This window comes from Dermacentor silvarum, chromosome 9, assembly GCF_013339745.2.
Source record: "Dermacentor silvarum isolate Dsil-2018 chromosome 9, BIME_Dsil_1.4, whole genome shotgun sequence".
NCBI lineage: Eukaryota > Metazoa > Arthropoda > Arachnida > Ixodida > Ixodidae > Dermacentor > Dermacentor silvarum.
In genome coordinates, this window is record NC_051162.1 from 43482035 (window position 1) to 43504398 (window position 22364).

The following is a 22364-nucleotide window of genomic DNA, read 5'->3' on the forward strand; positions in this document are numbered from 1 at the left end:
ACGCTAGGTGTCCTAGTACCGGCGTGGCGCCCTCTCATTATCGTCTTCCATATACTGTGAAGGCGGAGAACCACGGAAAGGTCATGCGGAATTTGCTGATGTGGAACGTGTCTTTGGTCGCTCAAGGTATTTATTTATTTTATTTTATTCAATACTGCGGATTCAAGGCCCAAGCAGGGTGGACAATACAAATGCAAGCAAAGCAGCAAAAAACAAAATAAATAGCAACAAAAGAACAATACCGATGCAGGATCAAAAGGCGGTAATTCTCAATCTGATCACTTACCTCAGTAAGGCAATTCCAATCATGTATGGTTCTTGCAAAATAAGAAAATTTCAGCAGGTCAGTGCGAGATAAATATGGCTTCAGCGCGTTTTGGTGGTGGTGTCGGGTGGGTCTACTTGTTAAGAGTGATAAATACAGTGATAGATCTAGACCTGGCTTGTTATTCAAAAGTTGGGAAAGAAATTCTAATGTAAATGTTTGCCTTCGCGTCTGTAAAAGTGGTATGCCATCAGCTTGCAATAAATTAGAGGGCGAGTCCCCCCTAACGCGGAAAATTTCTTAAATATAAACCTTACAGCCTTTCTCTGAATACGCTCAAGACCATAAATGTTACGTTCAGTATCAGGGTCCCATATAATGCACACGCATATTCTAGTTTTGGTCGCACAAGAACGGTGGAACAGATGAGTTTAACATTAGTAGGAGCAGTTCTAAGTTAATGTTTTAGGACACATAGCTGGCGAGAGGCAGATATGAGCACACATTATCAAAATGAATATTCCAAGATAGGTTAGAAGTCAGTGTCACACCGAGGATATTTGTAGCAACTTACTTGTAATGGTAAAGACCCTAAGAAGTATGTGAAAGTGGATTCTTTTTCCGAGTTACTGGAAGGCAGACACATTTGCTTGTGTTTAGTGACATTCTCTATTGTTTACATCATTCATATATATTATCCAGACTAGTACTGAAGTCGTAATCGTTAGTACAAATGATTTCTTTAAACAGGACACAATCATCATCAAATATTCTAGTTTGTGCACCAGGGTTAACATGAAGAATATCATTATTATACAATATAAGCAGCAAAGGGCCACACTGCCTTGTGGTACACGAGATGGGACTGGAAGATAGTCCGAGAGTTGACCGCCTACATCTACGTATCGTTTCCGATTAGTTAACTAGGCTGAAATTCAAGAAACAAAAATTTCTGGAATACCTATTATTCTAAGTTTGAAAATTAGTTTACCGTGAGGAACTTTGTGAAAAGCTTTACAGAAATCTAAGAAAAGCATATCTATCTTGCCGTCTCTATCCAGGGTTAATGCAAGGGAATGAAACAATTTGACGAGTTGAGTTACGGTTGAAAATACTTTCCGAAACCCATGTTGAAATTTAGTCTATACAGAGCGCTCTTCCAGGAATTTATTTATACTAGTTGCGATAATGCGAGCGCTCGTATGTTCGATAATTTTACAACATTAAGAAGTTAGTGAAATAGGACGGTAATTTCCTAGTGTTAGGCGGTCTCCATTTTTAAATATGGGCACAATTTCGGGCTGTCCTCCAGCCATTGGGCAATTTGGAAGTCAGCAAAGAAGAACGAAAAATAATAACCGAAAATTTAGCAAGAGATAGAGCATATCGTCGTAAAAACACGCTTGGGATATCGTCTGGACCGCACGATGCTTTGGTTTTCAAGTTCAGCAGCATAGATACCACACCAGGATAAAAAACGAAGTGGGCATCAGCACGTGGAAAGACTGTCGTGTTACATGCGCAGTTTGAATCGTAAGTGGTGAGCACGCTTTGAAAATATAGATTAAAATGCTGGGCAATGTCCCTCTGATACGTCACGTTGGTTCCGTGGACTGACATTTGGGATACGGTTTGTTCGGGTATTTCTTTATGGTACGTTCTTCATATCAAGCCTTGAGTACGTCACGACCAAATGTAGAAAAAGTTCATGGGGTCTTCACTGTATTAAGCATGAAATGGTTTTGTCTCCCATGGTCGGCGACCTTCAAGTGACATTGAGCCAAAAGCCCGAGCCGTTATCCGGACACTCAAACGAGAACATCTGGGCATTGTTGCGAGAACAACATAAGATCATCCGGGCAACCAGGTAAACGTTAAAAAAATGCGGTGCCTGGCCCCCAATCCTTTGTACAGGACCGCATTAGATACGCAAGTTACTTCCCAAACAAGTTACAAAAAATGTTGCTTCGAATTTCTTTCTAATGTTTGTTCACAAAATCACTCAAGCTGTAAATTTTAGTGCGCTGAAGTTTTATTTATAATTTCTAATAGCGACATTCAAAAGGCAGTTAGAGGGCACCATACATCTTTTGGCGCTGAGACAGGGTTACCTGTGCTCTTTTGAACGCCAGTGGTCCGTAAGTCGTGAGCGGCCTGCGACAAGAAGAAAAAGTGGCGACAGGCGGTGAGTGCGCTGCACTGCTAGAAGAAGAAAGGCGTTTGAAGGCGGTGGCACCACAGGCAACAAAAGACGCCATGTGGTAGCCATTACATCTACTCTCGATTACGGGAGAGCCAGCATTTTTTTATTTTGAATTCCCGGATGGGAACGTACTACCAGTCGCACAAATCTTTTTAAGCCATTAAAATGTGCGGGGCTGGTTTCGGTACATCGGTTTTTACGAAAGCTGGTATCGAGGTCTTTCTTGGAGATCCAAAAGATTTGCTTTTATGCGCTGTAACACAAGTCCAGCTGGTACACATTCTACCAGAAGTTGTCATATCTTTGAAGGAACCGGGTAAAGAAAAACTTGGAAATAAAATTATTTTCATTTTTTTTTCGAGATTGGAAATTCGAAGTTCTTCCTGAACAATGCTGACCGTGTCATTAACGCGTGCGCTATTTATTTACCATGAAAATGACCTTTTCCGGAACCTAGGTGGTGCCCGGTCACGCCCCTTTTTACACCTATACGTGATCTGGACCTCTCATGCGGTAAAAAAATTCAAACAAAAGCGCATTCAGGCTTTCTCCAGGTTTAGCGGAATGGTTATTGCTCGCTTTTCGTTTTTAGCCAAATAAAGCCTTACACGCTGCCAGTACCACTCGTGACGCTAGTTCTTTTGCTCCTGCTTCAGCGTGCTTCCACAGCCTTATGCTATCACCAGTGGCGCACCGACGGGGGGTTTCGGGGGTTGTAACGCCCCCCCCCCCCCCACCCTGAGGCCGACCAACCCCCCCCCCCCCCCCCTTTATGCTTAACCCCTTTTCTTTCCTTGCACATTTGAGTGCTGCAACTAAGATGTAAGACGCGCAATCGTCCGCACACTCGCAAAAAGCACATTTTTTTGACAATTTCACGTGAAGAAATTGAAATTAGTGCTGTTTAGACGGTATTGGCAAACTGTCAACTCCTCCCCCCCCCCCCCCCCCCCCCCCCTCGCAGAGATCCTGGGTGCGCTACTGGCTATCACGGACAAACTTCCGATCTATTCTGACTTGGACATTGGAAGACACGTTGGAAGCTTGGACGTAATGCGAAAGGCCGTGCGGGCCCCGTACTTCAACATGGCGTCTACAGATGCACATCCATCCCATGGCCTCGGGTCCAAATGGTGCCGACAAATGGTGCAGTTTTAACAAGAGCGAGGTGAATGGTGAGCCTTACATCCACAAGAACTGCCTCCCGGTAGCAGTTCTTAAGGCTGTGAAACCAAGTCTCCAACAACTTGCGAAACCTCAACTTCTCGAGAAATGCCTGCACGGAAAGACTCAGAACGTGGACGAGTCGTTCAACAATGTTGTCTGGTAGCGCGCTCCGAAGAATGTATTCCATGGACATGATACATTGAAAATAGCTGCAATGGCTGCTGCATTGGCTTCTACTGACGGCAGCATAGCCCCAGCTGACATTTTCAGCTCGTTTGGTGTTTCACCAGGATGCTTCACGGTGCAGTGTTTGCGGGATGCTGACCGGCGACGACTTAACTTTTCAGACACGACTACACAGGTCGTCACAAATGAGGCCCACAAAGCAAGGCAGCACTCGAAGAAGAGAAGTAATGACTGTGGAGCTGACTGTCTGGCTGTTGGCTACTGAATTGATACATCAGCGTGCATTTCTAGCGTGGACGTTTGTAATAAAGCGCTTTTTTTCTCTTCAAGGTCAGTTATCTCAAAACATCAATGCTTGCGACATTCCACACTTTTCCTCTGGAACCACGAAAGCTAGAAGCATTATTTTTTTCGCAGTACCACGAAAACATCAGGGAGAATCTACTGAACTAGAATTATGGGAGTTAATGCAGGCAATTTTGTTTGACAAGCGGTTGATTGTCCATTTTGGCTTGAAAATAGAGAGGGCCCAATAAAAACAAAAGCAAGAACGAACTAAACTATATGTAACAACAATTATAGTTCAGTAAAGAGAGCACAGAGAGCTGCATACAATTATACCAACGTAAATCCTCAAAACCTAGCAGATTCCGAGAAAAATGGTCACATACATAGGCTACATACATGGGAGGTATAGGGCCTACCTTGTTTCTTTAAGTGATCAGAAGTGTTGAACGTTCAAGGGATGTCTTAAAGAAGTTTCATCTGCTTCCTATATATTGAAAGTGTGTTTTTCTTTAGACTATTCAGGTGAACTAACTCGAAAAAAGATTGCATAAAGACCTCATAGATATCAAGATTCCAGTGCCACTGTACAGGACCATATACTCTGAAGGCCGAGGTCAACACATCTTCAAAAGGGTTGAAAGGATGCCAGTAAAGCCTGCAGTCAAGTCTTTCGTTTTTTTAATTGCAGGCCAGCATATTACCACTCAGAACATGGCTACAGAAAAAATGTTTCTATTTCCCATGGACGAGGAACTGCATTCTCTGCAAAAATCCTGAAATAGAACACGTTTTTACACATTGTTGGGACTCACTGTTCCACTGAGACATACTACATAGAACGCTAAAACATTACCTGCTGATAACGCCACACGGAATTCGCGTGTTACCTGCTAAACCATTAGGTCACAATCGCACGTGCAGTCAACCGCAAAATATTACGGGAAGCGGTTTCCCTTGCAGTGGGAATTCCTGCCCTGTTAAGACGCGGTACTTGTAATTCAATGAATCACTGTGTAGGTGGCGAAGGCAAACCATACTTTAAAATAAACAACGAGAAATGAACAAACCCAAGCCAATATAAGAATTGTCACATTATGTAGCAAGCATGCGCGAGAGCGCATGCACGCGGCCGAGTTTTCTTTGAGCCAAAGACGCAGGAATTAATGTTGCAAATTCATAGCATTTCTTTAAACACTTCACGAAAGCTTATAGCTTAACATAGATTCTAACATCTGCACTGTAATATAATTTACACCCTAAAAATTTAATTCTGCAGTTTTACGTGCCAAAACCATGTTCTGATTAAAAGACATGCCGTAGTGGGGGACTCAGGAATAATTTGGACCACCTGGGGTTCTTTAACGTGCACCTAAATTGAGGTGCACGGGCGTTTTCGCATTTCGCTCCCATCGAAATGAGGCCGCCGTGGCCGCGATTCGATCTCGCGGCCTGGATAATTTACACCCTAAAAAGTGAAAAGGGTGTAAATGTGTTTGTAGCTCACACCATTGCACCCTTTTTTTTTGGATGTAAGGATGTGAAAAAAGGGTGCGTGGGTGTGAGTTATAGACACATTTACAACCTCTTCACTTTTAGCGTGTAAATTATATTACAGTGTGCGTTGAATCTGAATAATTATTTATGCTGGTATAAATAAACGTAGTCTTTTAAATGAAGTTCTAATCGGCACGCATCTAGTGCTTATTGTTAGTTGTTCCCTCTGCGAAACGGTAACACAATGTCAAGTAACCTCCACAATTCTTGGCGTGGGGCGCACATTCCGCGGTTGCTTACTGTGCCGATGGCATTGCGCTGCTAAGGCCGAGGACGCGGGTTCGATACCAGCCTCGGCGGCCTTATTCAGATGGAGTTGAAATGCCGGAACGCTCGTGAACTTGGATTTGGGTGTACATTACGGAACCCCTGGTGGTCAAGACTAATCTGGAGTCCCCACACTCCTGCGTGCCTCAAAATGAAATCCTGCTTTTGACACGTACAACTCGAACTTTTCGGCATGGTGTGTGGTTTGGAAAAACCGTACGGCACACAGGGAATCTCGAACACCACATAACTAGTAGTAAAAAGAAGCCACACACACACACACACACACACACACACACACACACACACACACACACACACACACACACACACACACACACACACACACACACACACACACACACACACACACACACACACACACACACACACACACACACACACACACACACACACACACACACACACGGCGAGCATTGGGAAGGGTTAAAACGCGGATGTAAGAACGAGAAATATAAGAAAAGCTTCATCTCGCTGTTTACTTAAATGTCCCCTTGTAACCGCCGCAGCTCGCGTATCGTTCGTCACGTACGACCCAAGGTTAGCTCCGTTTATACAAGTCAGAATGAAATGTGACTTTCGTGCCTATTCGACTAGCGCAGACAAACGCGAGGCGCTACACCCAGCAGCGGCGCTCTTTACATAACGTCGAGCGTAAACGCGGCGGTCGTCTATGGGGCGCAGCATCCCGCCGTGGCGTCCCGTCATATACGTATACAGGCAACACACGCGAAACGCACCAAATCATTTTCCCCTCGTTCCACCCCTACAGGGGGCTGAGGCGACCCGCAGAGTTTGACGTCTCGTGCGCACTTGACTGACTATTCGCCTTTCACAGTTGCGAGTGATGCCCCGTGGCTTCTACCCGCAACCTCCTCCTTACCACGTGTCCTTAATTTCGTTTATATTCGCATGCGATTCCCCGACCCAGAGAAAGCGAAAGGGCTGAACGCGCGCCGGCGCTTGATGACGCGGCTGCCGGTAGGAGGGGCGTCCCCGTCGCCCGTCCGTCGCGATGACCGGAAGGACGCGTCGACCACGTGACCTGTCCTGCCCACGCGCGCTGCCGCTGTGGTGAGGACGCGGCCCGACGCAGCAACGGTGTGGTTCGCGCGCGCCCGGCGCGCGCGAAGGAATCGCATAACACATCGCGTGCACTCGGCGCGTGCCAGCAGTCAAGAGAGCGTGGTGTCAGCGCCGGCTTCTCTTTTGTGCCGGGTGCCGCTGAGGTGTTTGCGCGTTACTCGTCTTTGTAAGAAACACAGTGTGCGCCGTACTACGACACTGCCAACGGTTCCTTCGCAGCCACTTACTTTTTGTCTCGCCGATTTCACTTGGGTTACCACAAGCCGGGCAGACTTCTACTATCACCACCACCGAGGTAGGTCGCCTTTTCAACTTTTATCCTTTTATCTTATCCGAGGCTGCGGATGATAGTTAATGAGTTTAACTGATCGTAGTGTCGTGTGATTGAGTGACACTAGTTTCCTTTGATAAATCGCCTGTTTGGAACGGCACCGCCAAGTCTTTGTGACACACTGCTGCCGGTTTCGGTTGTCTACTCGACTCCTACACTTTGCGGAGCTAGTTGGTACGTTGCAGCAACGAAAATATCAGATGACACGAGGGTTTTTCACTCAGTCTCTGTATGTGCCTCGATGTTGTGTATCTGTTGTGTACTAAATTGTTTATTTTAGCTGGAGGTGAAAAAAAAATTTGGCACGAACGTGTGCGAAATATATCTATATTTTTTTTATCCTGAGGCGCCGCATTCAAGGCAGCATTTAAATGAGCTTGTACAGAGTACTGTAGTGAAGTGGCAAGAACACATTGCTCAGAGCAGGAACGAACAGTTGCAATGTTCGACTAATCACTAAAGTGCCGTGATTTTTGACAGTCGTCATATATATTTGCGTTTCTTATCACCAGTTTCTGGGCGCTATCGACGTGCTCCGCCGCTCGTCTGCGAGCGCGGGTTACTGAATGTTTCCGCAAGTAAATATTGGCGCATGTGGTGGTGCGCGACCTGATAGATTCCGTATCGCTCGCCGCTTATCGTCGTGTGCCTCGTGCCGGACGTTATCAGATCAGCCGAACCGTGTCGAGCAACGCGGAGAGAATTGCCACTGTGATTCAATGTCGTCCAGCGCATGGCCGGCTGCTCGCCTGATGAGGTGTGGTCGCTATAACGCAACGATTCTTTTCGTTCGATTCCCATTCCTTTCTTATCATTCACCGTTCATGGCAGGCCGATCCTCCAGGTGATACCGGTGAATAAGTGGGCAGGGTGCCGCTGATCATTCAATAGAATAGCATTGAACGGAGTAGCGTTGAAATAGCATCGTTATAAGTATGGCAACCTGTAGTTTCGCGTCATCATACCAACTGAAATAGTCCATGATAAGGACGTGGGTCCTATCCGCATGTCCTGGACTTCTGTTATTTAGTGCCCCACCGAAATTGCCCAGTGATTTCAATGTGTGCTTTGTATGGATACTCTCCTTTCATGTGGTTGTGCGGCAAAATAGTCGGACATTATAGGTCGTGCACCAATAAGGCAAATGTCGCGAGAATCTTGCTTCTCCTTCGCTTAGAGAACACAATCGTGGAAAAGAAGGGACTTCTGTTGCGTCCCTAAATGATGCCCTTGAAGCGCCGTGTCACGGTATTTGGCAAGCGACAACGGCCTTTACTTAAAATTTAAGGAAGGTAAAATTGCTATCGTCCTTCCTGGGAAGTTAACTTCTGCCCCAGAAAAATGTGTGGATCCAGTGATTGCGTTACAGAACCGCATGTTGACGAGCAACATGTACGCGATGTCACTAATATAACTTATAGGCAACGGGATGGTTTTCAAGCGAGACAGATGATACGGAGCATTAGGGAGGGGGGGGGGGTGAGAGGATGGGCAGGGGCCGGATGTATGTGGCTGAGAGGGCCGGGTGTAAGTAGAATGACTGCCATGGGAAAAGAATAACACAAAAGGAGGAACACTTAGACACTTCTTGTGTGGTCACGGTTCAAGCGCGGTGTTCCTCCTTTTGTCTCGTCCGTTTGTCGTCTCGCGCAATTAAGCTGCCGTTAAACATAAACCAACTAAGCCCCGCGAGGTGTTCTACTTAAGTAAAATGAGCCGATGCCTGCGCTGAAACGTGTAGTTTCCGTCACTGTCAATGGGCCGCTTTGGATTTCGAAGTTCATACTATCAATAATAAAAACAAAAGAAAAATTATGACTCGTTTGGAAGCTTGGTGTTCGACAAAAAGACTATGGTACTGACATGTTACTGTACACTTTGCCATCACTTCTTAACTCCCTGAAACCTTGAAATTCAACCCAGATTCCTTTAGTTACTGCCTAATATCTGCCATAGAGGCGTGTTTTGGCAAGCTTCCTATTGCAAACGTATATTGTGATTACAAGAAGGTGTGGCGTTGGGTTAGCTGGTGGTCTTCAGAAATACACCGAGTCCGTCTTTTTTGTGGTGTCTATATTGTGCGCCCAACATGTTTATTAATAATGTGCTAACGTTTGCCGAATATATTATCTGAAATTGATTTCCGAATCGCTTTTATATTGTACAGTATATTTATTTGTACCGTTAAAGCTGCATGCAGCGCTAACACTCTACAAAGTCGATTGATTTGTGTTTATAACTTCTGTAACCACGAACACATTTTCTCGGGTGACGCAGTGCGCCCCCGAAAACGAGTCTCAGGGCTTTTTGCCTTTGCTTCTGACATCATGTGCATTCTGTACTTACGATGTGAAATTAACTGCAACTTTAACTGGCGTAACAATTTAGTGGTTATAAAGTTTTATCATTGCATATCCGGTACTTCTGTGGTGAACTGTTTGGACAATCACGTTAATCTCACCCTGTCTCTCTCCCAAGCAGTGAAACTGATCAAACGCTTTGCATACGTCAGCGCCGAGCCCCTGCATGCGTTGACGAACGATCGATCATGTTCAACCATTTTTCGTAGCCTGATAACTGCTGTTCCCAGTAAAAAATAATAAATAAATACATAAAAATTTAAAAAATCAGAAAAACCTTCCCGGCTTCCTGCTGTTTGTGGGGTTTGCCGCGGTAGGCCCAGTGGATTTGGCGTTGCGCTGCTTAGCTAGAGGTGTCGGGTTCGACCCCAGTCGCGGCGACCGCATTAGAATGGTGGAGACAAGCGAACACGTCCACTTGCCGCTCATTGGATGGTCCAAAAGACTCCACAGTCCCCCGTTACGGCGCGTCTTATAATCGTATCGTGGTTCTGGCACGTAAAACTTCAGAATTTAATTAAAATTTTTAGCAGTTGTTCAGCGCTAACTTTGTCTTACCAATCTAGTAACTACTATAATAATACATTCGGTGGATACCGCAAAAGATAACTTACGTTATTTACACATATTAGCATAGAATCGCCGGAGGTAAAGCTTTCTCTTACGCAATTTGAGTGATCTTATCAGCGTCAATTTTACCCATGCCCTTCATAATGAAAGTTTATCGACACCAAGTTTCTGTTAGAATTAAAGATACCGAGTTTGCTTCATAATAATGTTCGTATGATTGTGTTCGCGTATATATGGATACTTTATGAATAAAGAATAAGTGAATGAACAGCGAATAAAAATGGTGAACAAACAAATCAGTAAAGCAGCATCTCTAAGCAACACTGCAAGTAACATTTCGCATGACGCAGATCTCAATTTATACGTGTTTCAAGAGATGCGCCAACGTATACACATCTTCTGTTTACGTCTTCCACACTCTAAGGAGCAGTTAGTAAAAGTATCGCATCTAAGCGTGTATAGTTCTACATACAAACATTGCACCTTTCAATGAGGAAACGTCTTCGTGTAAAACAAATGTACGAAGCTCATACTAAATCCATCAGATTATTTTATGAGGGGGGGGGGGGGGCGCTAAACAAGCCGGTAATGAAATAAACTACTTTCTTTTTTATGCAGCAAAGATGTGCCTGAGAGGCGTAGCACGTCTTAGCTTGTGCTTAATGTGTGTTGATGCACTTCGGCCCCAACTTCCGGCTCTGTTTATTTTCATTAATTTATTGAATATCGCAAGCATGAAATGGCTATGTATAGCAGAAAAGCGAAATACGGAACATAGTACAATAGCGCGCGCACGATAACAGTTCAATATTATAAAAAATACAATAGTTTAAAGCCCAACAGCAGTTCTAAATTTAAAAGTAATGCGTAATGAAACGGTTCTAGTACTTATGGGACATCATTTTGTTACAGAAGAGGAGAAGAATAAGTCTAGACAGAACTACATAGCGGATTCTAAGCTTTCTAGACAGTGAAGAATTGCATCTGGAAGCTCGTTCCGTTATGCAACAGCTCGGGAAAAGAAGGAAAGCTTTAATAGGTTAGTTATGGTAGTTTATACTGAGTTAAGACCAAATGATGGCTATGACTGGTTTGTAGGGTCAAGAACAAGTTCGCAATTGAACAGTACGTGTAAAAAACTTAAGGCGTAAGTATTTCCTTCTTGAATGTAGGGTTTTCATACCGTTAGACTGGATTAATTTGGAGACTGACTCATCGCGCCTGTACATCGATAGAGAACATGGTGAGGATGAAGATGATGGCTTCCTCGTTACCTTGGCATCTTCGGTGACAGCATTCATCAGCTCGAAACTGAATTCGTCATCTCCGTACGTCCATTTTGTGACGGCGTTCTTGTCAAGCCGCCGTGGTTGATGTTTTGTCGTCATCGCCAGGCCACCGCGTGGGCTTCTTGCTCACGACGTGGCGAAGAAAAAAAAAATCATGCGGATCCCACGGACTGTTGGAATCGGTGTTTGTAAAACTTTCTGCGCTGTTAGCGTGTGCTTTAAAACATGATATTTAGGAGATGTGGACTCCTTTAGGCGGCGCCAGCTACCCCTTTTCACACTGAACAAACGCACGCTATTTATGAAATAACAAGCCGGCACTAAACTAAACAAATGTGACAAGAAAGAAAACGTCCGAGATTGTAATGATGTAAATGTCGAATAGGCCAACCAATCGCAGCGGAGCACGCGCGAGACGTCACCGCCGCTGGGTTCCTTGCACCAACACCAGATGGCGCTTCACATGCGCGCATCCGCCACCGCGCCTCAGCACATCCTAATGAAATGCAAAGGGATTCATCCAGCGAGACCTGTAGGACAACCTACACCTTCCAGAAGCTCTTGGAATTAACGTGGAGCAGAAGCATCAATCGGTCAGCAGTCGAGATAAGCAAGAGACGTGTAGAGTATTGATGGGAAAAAAAGCAGGGAAGAGATTGATACAACCTGGTCTCTTACAGTCATAGGTAGCGGTACAAGGTAGATGAAGTTCTGAGAAAAAAAGAAAAGGTTAAAGAGGTGTATTCAAAAATGCTAGAAAGAAAAATATTGTGACAGACCGATGAAGAAGACGTTTTGCGATGACTTGAAGAAGACGACGCTCTGGACTTCGCGAGCTAACTATGATCTTATCAGCCGCTGCCATTCTTGTAAATGCAGTGTCAATATATTTCTTACTTCTTTCCCCCGTAACAATATGTATAGCATACCTGATTAAATCAATCAGGCTATGTGACTATTGGTCCCCTCCCCATTTCAAAGGGAATCAATAAATCGTCATCATCATCCGCGGCAGCGGCCGTGCGAGCGAAAGAAAGACTCGCAGCAAAACGTGCAGCCGAGCGCACCAGACGGTTGACGTAGCACGCCGATGAGCATGAGGCCGGACTCGTAGCAAAACGTGAGGCACAGCTTACGAGAGCATTGGCGCAAGGACACGAACACCGAGAAGATAACGATAACAACACAAACTCGTGTTTAGACTCTATATGCACTCACACAAAGTTTGGCAGTATGTAGATTCCAACTCGTTGGATCTGCTGCAATTGTTTTTCCACCAATACTCTAAACGTCTCTTGCTTATCTCGACTGCTGAGCGGTTAATGATTTCGTCGCCTTTAAATTCCAGCTCGTTTGAAATGTGAACGTTCTCCACGAGTATGGCTGGCTGAATATCTTCGCAATTAGTTACATGCCGAGTTGTGTCCGGGCATTTGTTGCAGCACACGCATCCTGTGGCGTATATTGGATCCCGTATGTTTTCGGGCACAGAGAGCCAGCTCGAGCTTCAAATAGCAAGGCACGGCCCTTTGCGCTCTCATACAGATTATAGTTTCGAATTTCATTGTTTCCGTTCTTATTAATCTCGATGGCCTGTTTTGTTTTGATTCTTTGGATCCAACTTACCGTCTCCGTTTCTTTCACTTTCTTTTTCTGAGTCTTGGTTGTCTATTTACACTTTAAATTACCCTGTATTTGGTTGCCAGCTTTCTTGACCTCTTCATCCATTCTTTGTCAATGATTTTTGAGGTGCAGATATTTGTGCACTTTAGCCGCCCATATATTTTCATGAATGTTCCTGAGTATTTCTTCAAAGTAATTTTGCTCTGCGCTTCTATGTCCTTAAAGAAGGCCCAACCCATGTCACATTACTCTGCCTCATTTGTGGTATTACTGTAGGCTCCCAAAGCCAACCGGCCTACCGATCTTTGGTTAACTTCCAACCCCGACAAGATATCCGATTTTAAGCATTGAATGATACTTGCGAACGCTAGCGCTGGGACCATTACTCCTTTCCACACTCCACGCACCACCTCATACTTATTGTGGCCCCACAGTGTTCTGTGTTTAATTATTGCTGCATTCCGCTTCCCCTTTACCTTCGGATTATCTTGGTGGGTGCTTGAGTAACTCTTTCCTACATTTGTGTATACGCCGAGGTATTTATATTGCTTGACTAATGGCTATGACTGCTGTTGAATTGACACCACGTAATTACTCGTCTCTTCGTTAAAGATCATAATTCCCGATCTCTCTGTGCCTTTTCATTGAAAGCGCTAGATTTGTCGCTAGATTGCGACATATATTCGCAAGTCTCTAAATTTCTTGCATTGTGTGCTAGTACCACTACGTCGTCCGCATACATCACTCGAGGGACCTATGTTGCAACCTTTGCGCTTGTCGAATGTAGGATAAATCAAACCCACAGATCGCAATTCCCGATTTGTCTGTGCTAAACTTGCGGCCTGATTTGTCGCTGTGTTGCCACAGATATTCGCAAGTGTCTGTAAATCTCTTGTATTGTCCGCTTGTTGCACTATGTCGTCCGCATGCATCAATCCAGGTATCTTCTGTTGCACTATTTGTCCATTACGCATGTAGGCTAAATCAAACCCTAATTCCCTGCTTTCCAGTCATCTTTCTATACCCTTCACATAAAGCGCGAACAACAATGGCGACAGAGGACATCATTGCTTCAGTCCTTGGTGAATTCCCACCACTTCATTACCTCCCCTGTGTCTTCTGTGGACCGAAATAAAATTCACTCGCTCGCTCGCTCGCTCGCTCGCTCGCTCACTCACTCACTCACTCACTCACTCACTCACTCACTCACTCACTCACTCACTCACTCACTCACTCACTCACTCACTCACTCACTCACTCACTCACTCACTCACTCACTCACTCACTCACTCACTCACTCACTCACTCACTCACTCACTCACTCACTCACTCACTCCACTCACTCAATCAGCTCACTCACTCACTCACTCACTCACTCACTTTATTACCTTTTTGACCTTTCCACACAACTTGTACTCGGTTGCCTCTACATATCTCAATCGGCAGCTCCGCGAAATCGTCTATGCCTTCATGCTTAAGAATATCCCATAATTCCCTGTCTAGGTTGTTATAGGCTCCTTTAATATCTAGAAATGCTATCGATAAAGGTCTATTCTGATCTACTGAAATCTCTATGCACTGAGTTAGTACAAACATACTGTCCTCTAAGCGTCCTGCCTGGCCTAAACACATTCTGTAGTTCCCCCAGTGCATCATTTTTCTCCACCAACTTCGACAGTTCCAATTTTATGGCTTGCATTGGCATTCTATATATCGCCGACGTTTTTCAGATTTCTATGTAAGATGTCCCAGAAGAACACCTCGCTCCAGCAATCTAAAAACACGTGTTTAATGGTCTCTGGTTTTTCGCATAATAAACAGCTAGTACCGCACGGAACAAAAACCCCTATCTTCTAACCATGTTTTAACGGGTAAGGTTCCTGTGTGTAGATTAAAAAAAAAGGTTTTAGCCCCTGGCGCAACGAGCATTCTTTTAACGCGTTTCAAAATATATTTTCCTGGGCCTACACAGTATAATTCACGGTACAATGGCACAGCAAATAACACATCAACGAAGTCTTTGTACAGTTTCTTACGGGACACCTCGGTCAAATATTGCAAAGAAAAGCGTACCGATAAGAAACAGAAAGATGAAACTACTTCTTTTAGATATCCCCGTACTGGTTCGGCTCACACACCGAAGAAACTACAAATTCCGGTAGCACTTTACCCAGCCTTAGTTGAATCATAGTTCTGTGAAACGTGTCATCTACATCTCGGAGAAAAACAAATCGACTGACGAGTTGTCTTACACACAGATGCACTAAACCAAAAAAGTGCGTGATGGTGCGTGATGGTGGCAATCACGCACTCTTTTAAATAGATTTGTACGGCTCGTTTTTTTCCCATACAGAGCTCCAAATAAAGACCGCGAACACTCTGTGCTTTTTTTGTACATTTAACCTGCTGCAATGTAAGACTTGCATACATAACATAGCTTGCTTACGAGAAATATGTCTCCCATTTTGTCGAAGTGCAGTAGGTGCAGACGTTTGTACAGGACTGGGTTCCAAGATTGGAACTTTTGTTGGACATGCCGAAATACTGATGACATGTAATCAGCAAACAGCTGATGGTTCACTGATATAAGATCCTGTTAGTCTGTTCTTCTGCGCTCGTAAGAGCTGTCACATGCGAGGCAATAAAGAAAAAAAAGCGTCCATGGCGTAATGGTTTCAATATCGGGCTTCACTGCTAGAGGTCCTGTGTTCGAATCCTGATATCAGACAATTTTAATACTGCTCATTTTATTGTATGATTATTTATTGTATAATTATTGAATGAAACTCTATGCACGAGGCTACACTTGGGTTTGTATTTTATGGCTACACCGCGTTGGAGCCTCCGCTGCGCTGTGACTACCGAAGCGCTTCCTGTCGGCGCTCGTTAGTGTCACGATGCAATACTTCGCTTACCGTTCCTAGATGGCGGCGGCGGAGCCGATGTTACATTCGTGAAACTCGGCTTAAAACATTTTCGTGTTAAAAGCCCTTTTCCCGTTTCTTTTTCAGTGAACACAGACGGAAAACTTCCGACCTACTAGAGGCTAAGAGCTTGGCTGTAAAACACCCCTGTGCCTTGCATTTGGTGCACGTTATAGAACCCCTGGTGGTGAAAATTAATCAGGAGTCCCCCACCACGGCGTGCCTCACAATCAAATCGCACGAACGCGGGGAAACGCGGACGGCGTCAGCAGCAGCTCTGCGGGTTGCGCGTTATCCGAAAGGGCGCGCCGCACAGAAAGCACCTTCTCTTATCGCCTCTCCTCCTCGCGCCCAGCGCTGCCTCTCATTGGTCGCTTCCACACCCCAGCGGGCGCCCTCTCATTGGTCACCTGCTCCCCTAGCACGCCTCTCCTCCTCAACTGGTCACACGACCTGCCCTCCCAGGGCGCAGCTCTAATCCTCTCCTGGCCACGTGACCTGCGTGATGCCGGACAGACGGTGAAGGGTCGACTAAGAACAGCTCCGCTGTTAAAAGTTAGCGTGCGCATTCTTTTGGATAGTAGTTGCCGAACGCGTTCGTCGCCAAAATTTCCTGCGCATCTCTTATTTACTGTGTTGCCGTGCCGCGCTTCTAGAAGGTTGAGGGATTTAACACGTTTGAATGCTGAATAAAAGAACCGCTTGCCCTGCAAGGTCCACCTTGATGGCCGAGGGGTCTCTGAAATATGCAGCACGTCTCTGGTCGTAAAGCGCCATTTTTGCCTTGGCGGCTGCCGAAAACTTCGCGTGCAGCGTTGCCACAGAAGTGAGATCTCCATAATCTATTTATAGTCATTTCTTCCTCCTAACAGCTTCGCGGTGTACAAGTTAATAATGATGTTTATTGTTGCTTTGTACCGAGGCGTAACTGAGCAATTAACTTGGCACAATAAAAACCAAAAACACAAGAAATGGAGACAAACACCTTTTCTTGTGTCTGTGTTTATTATTGCGCTAAGTTACGTGCTCAGTCATGGAAAACCAACTAGTTCAACAATTAATTCGCCAAGGAGTAAGCTGTCAAGATTGATATCTTGCATGCCGCCTTTACATCCTGCTAAGCAATACACACGCAGTGCCTGGTAATCTCGCGTATGCTTTAGAAGCACCAGCTAAACATTTGGAGAACTGTCAGCCATAATTTTAATAAAAGCAAGCATTTTGTCAGCAGCCTAAACCTCTTAACTGAGCGTCGCCTTGGTGAAGAAAATGGAGAAGTGCTGTTATAAGGCGCCCTATATACAACACTCATAAGTGGCGCGCTTCGGCGTGACAATACGGTGCTGCTACATTGCTTCAATACTGCCATCCTGAGATGGTTTCTGCCGTGATTTGTTAGATTGTTAGAGTACAGACATACATTGAAGTAGCGCTTCACCGTAAACTAAACTTATGCATCGGCAATACAATCGACGCCGAAGCAGGGAGAAACGTTCTATTGCGCACCACGCTGTGCTCGGAAAGCACATGGTGGTGCCTTAGCACAACTCGTAGCTTTTGCTGCACGAGAAGTTGATTCTGAGACGGAGTATAGATACAGTAGAGAACAAAAAGATAGGACATTTTGCAGTATTGAGTCCTGTGAGCTAAACTGTGAGCTAAATTTCGATGCTACAATATACGAGACCACTATAGCCCAGAGCGATAGCCTCTTGAACACGCACTGCCTGCTTAAGTAATTCACACTGCATAGTCCACCCACCATGTACATAATTTGTGTATTCAAAAAAATGTCTTACAAGGAAACCATAGTGTCAAACATATGAGGAAAATGCGTCCACGCTGGTGAGATAAATATTAATGATAAGTTGGGTGGTTGGGTAATGATAAGTTGGATAAGCCGCGAGCAAGAGGTTTGGAATGCTACTACAAGTTTGATATGTAACAGGATATGAAATGACGGGAGAACATAAAAAGAAGTCACACGCATCCAGTAGCACAAAACCTCACAAAGGGGCAGCAGTCAGCATGATGAAATGAACAATGTGGAAAGTGGAGCTTTATGGCACCGTCTGTAACCAAATGTTATCCGTCTCTGTGATGCAGTGAAAAGGACAGTAATGGATAACATTTTGTTGTAATATTTTGGAGGGGCAGGCCGATAAAGCTTTTGTTTAAAAAGACGTGTATATCTAGGTAGTATTTTAATGCGGCCGCGGTTTCTTCTGGAAATACTGTATATATATACACAAGAGAGAAAAAATTTCCGACTCCTCGGCGCAGTTAAGAAATATTCAATACTGTGGAACAAAAAATAGAGTAAAGAAAAGATTTTGAAAACGCACTGAATAGAGCTAGTTAATCATCTTAGATCGACAGTCTTCACTCGGAACTCAGTATGGCATTTCTTGAGCAACAGGAGGGTTGCTTGGAGTTAAGAGAGGCTGCACGCCCCTTGTTTGAATTTCGTGCCAAATTTGAGTTACCTATGACGTCAGGCCAACGTCAACGTTCCGTGCTATTTTCGTACAACTAGGCCCTTTCTATACAAAAGAAAGTTGCAACAAATTATTAGCCTGATTGTTTGATTAATTCTGAATGCAATACAATCAATGATATACTGGTCTTAATGACTGAACGGAGGCAAATGCCTAAAAAAATGCATGAGGTCGCTGAAAAGATGTGCGGGAAATTGCGCAGTAGGTAACTTCATTATTTGCATTTACGTCTTTCCCGGCTCACGATGCAGTCTTTCAGAGCTGTCTATTTGCAATGTCAGAGCCAATCGATCATTCGGAAGCAAGTTAATATCCCTGTTTAGTGTCCCTTTAATGATGTTCAATGATGAACGATCCTCGCCGCCAAGGTAAGCACGCTGTATAGAGCTTGATATTATGATTGCTGGAGGGAATTATGGCGAACAATTTAGCCACATTGGGAAATCATGGACAGCGCGTGGTTTTTTCTACGATTTGTCATGGATTCGACGTGAAAGTGCATTGTTTCTTGTTTTATTGCTCTTGTTGAATTGTTTACGTATAGAGTTTATGCGAAATGTGTGCGGTCGAGCAATTATTCTCCTGTTTCGTCTACGAGTTGCAGCTGTATGTGAAATACTTGTTCCGCATAAGGCTTCGCAAATCAAGAGCAACTGCACTCCGAAACGCGCAAGAGTGTGATCTATATGGCCGCATAACTCGAGTAGGTGCTGCAGTGCTACCTGCATAGTATGTACGAGCTGGAGTAGAGGGGGTTTGCGTTTCACGCTTAGCTTAGTTAATAGCATAATGTTAACGCGATAGCGTTAAGGGCCTCGTGTCGCAAAAAAGCTGGCGTCAGCGTCGGTGTCGGCGTTAAGCATCGGCGTCTGGCGGAAATAATCATGCCGAACCACATCATCCCGAACCACACCGACCGGGCGGGCCCCTTCGCGTAGCGCGAGGCATTACTGAACAAAAATGGAGTTTCTCAAAGTAAAATCCGTCAGAAAAATCGTAAAATACGATTTACCCACAACGTACAGACGTGATAGCGTCGGATTGTCATTTGAATATACGATAAAAATTCTGATAAGCAGCCAGGGATCTTTGAATGCTATCGCGTTCCACTCTTAAAGGCGAAGCTTAAGCGTCCTCCAATTCTGATGGTGTTTCGCTGTACTTTGGTTCTAAGCAACATTGCGGGGAATGTTGAAAACCAAGCCTTTCTAAATTTTGATCGGGCCCCATGTCGCAGAAAATACGGTGTCGGCGTCAACGGCCTCCAATAACGCTATCGCGTTCCACTCTTAAAGGCGAAGCTTAAACGTGCTCCAAGTTTTCTCACTACTACATAACTTAATCAAGTAAGTTTCGGGTATGCTTGTCGCTGAATCAAGACGATGATTCAAAAGGAACACTCACCGTGCTTAATTATTGATAACGTTCTTTTTTTTCTGTGTGTGTTCTCAACTTTGGAGAAGCCACGGAATGATCGAAATTAGGGGCGAATTTAAACTAATTGTTGCTACAATAAATTCGCGACGAAAAAGTGAGCTTCGTACCCAATTATATGGTAATACCTAAGCTTCTGCGCCAGCGTAGTCTACCGTGACGTACGAAGATTTTAATCGCATTTTTCTAGTTGGTCACCGGTCTCCAGATCTCTTTTTTACTCTCCGAGCACCCGTTCTGTACTTCTTAGCACTCTAATAGACCGTCGGTTGTCTCTTCTATATATTACTTAACCTCCCAAGTCGACTTCTTCATAATCTGCATTTAATAATCATCGACACGTGCTTGATCTCTTCTTGATAAAGCTATCATTCGACGTGTCACCGGGACTTGTATCGTTTTCCGGTACGTCGCTCGTTGCTCAGTACTTACCTTGCTTCATCACTACCATGCTTAAAGGCCTGCTGAAACAAACCTTTAGGCAGCAGCGTAATCCAACACCAGGTTTGCATCTAATCGGAATTTTCTTTTAGATTTATGTCGCACTAACTATGGAAACATAGCATCTTCTCTTTCTGCTTTAAAACTTTGGAGTAGTCTTACATGGGCGCTGAAGTCCTCCCCATCTTTATATTCACTTAAAGGTAATTTCAAGCATTATTTGCTACAATATAAATTTACAAATATTCAGTTATTCATTTTCACTACTTCTCTGTATGTTGGGTTTGATTCTGCATATTTTATGTGTTCTTGTCACCTCACAATATTCGCGTATGTTTATTTGCATTCATATTTTGTTTAGTTAACTGCTTTAGGATCATATTTTTTCTTTTTAACTGGTAACCAAGGGTCCTGGTGCAGTCCTCAACTTTGAGACCCTTGTCTGTATACTTGTATCTAACGACATGTATCATGAATTAACAATTAGCTGAAACTTAAACTAAAAAAATGCCTACTGTCAGCGATATAGTATATGAGCACTCATGCACAAGTGGTTGCGGAACAAAAAAAAAAAGAAAAAAAAAGAACACAGCGGATTCCAACGATGCCTTCGACTCTGAAGCCAGTTACTCCGAAGGCAGCATTCTCCTACAGTGAAGACCGCCATTTTATTTTTGCTTGCCTGATTTTTCCACAATTAAGTGAGTTCACCCACTACAGGGAACTGGACATGAACCCAGCAGTTATCGGGCGGTTTGTTAGGAGTAATGCGGTCGTCGAAAAGGAAAGTGTACAATCATTGCATTCTACCGGTGCTAACATATGGAGCAGAAACTTGGAGGTTAACAAAGAAGCTCGAGAACAAGTTAACGACCGCACAAAGAGCGATGGAGCGAGAAATGTTAGGCCTAACGTTAAGAGATAGGAAGAGAGCGGTATGAATCGGAGAAAAAACGGGGATAGCCGATATTCTAGTTGAAATTAAGTGGAAAAAGTGGAGCTGGGCAGGCCACGTCATGCGTAGGATGTATAACCGGTGGACCATTAGAGTTACAGAATGAATACCAAGAGAAGGGAAGCGCAGTCGAGGACCGCAGAAAACTAGGTGGAGTGATGAAGTTGGGAAATCTGCAGGTGCAAGTTGGAATCAACTAGCGCAAGACAGGGGTAATTGGAGATCGCAGGGAGAGGCCTTCGTCCTGCAGTGGACATAAATATAGGCTGATGATGATGATTAAAATTTATTATTGCAGAGGGAGAATTTGAAAAAAAAACTATTGATAAATATTTCGAATGATACTTAAAAGCTAAAATAAGTGTGTGAAAGTACAGGAACAATAGCGTGGATCAGATAAATAAGTTCTGACTTCTTCTTTGTGATGCTCGCAGCTTCCTTTCTGTACAACATATTGAGGCGTGTTGTGGAATTCGAATGACGCACGTGGACAGACTTCAGCGCTCTGAGACTCCGCGACGCTGTTCTCACGAACTGGTCGGCGAGGAATATCGCACAAACACAGCGCCATCTTGTCAACAAGGATTTCTACGCATTGCATAGAATGTAATGATTGTCAACTACAGTATTTATTCTTTTTTTTCGAATTCCTACTTTAAATTAATGCATTTCTATGCCAGCGCGCTCCTTCCCCTTAACAAACTACCGTAAAAACCGGAATATAGGTCGAACTTTTTTTCAAAAAGCCATTGCGAAAAGCTGACCCTCGTCTTATATACCGGACATTGGCGGAAAAACTACGGAAGTCTTGCAACAATGTGCAGATGAAGTAAACAGCCGCCTTCGCCATCGCATTCAGGCTGCTTTTACACATTTTGTTTTAAAATGAGCGGAAGCCGACG

The 22364-nt window shown here is 44.3% G+C and overlaps 1 protein-coding gene across 1 annotated transcript in view; it reads left to right on the forward strand.

Annotated features, from left to right (window-relative positions):
* LOC119465218 (uncharacterized) overlaps window positions 1–22364 on the forward strand; it is a 165115-nt gene that overhangs the window by 94067 nt on the left and 48684 nt on the right. Inside the window, exon 2 of the mRNA XM_037726013.2 lies at window positions 7181–7332. The gene's annotated coding sequence lies outside the window, so the exon portion shown is untranslated. The remainder of the gene's footprint in view (window positions 1–7180; window positions 7333–22364) is intronic.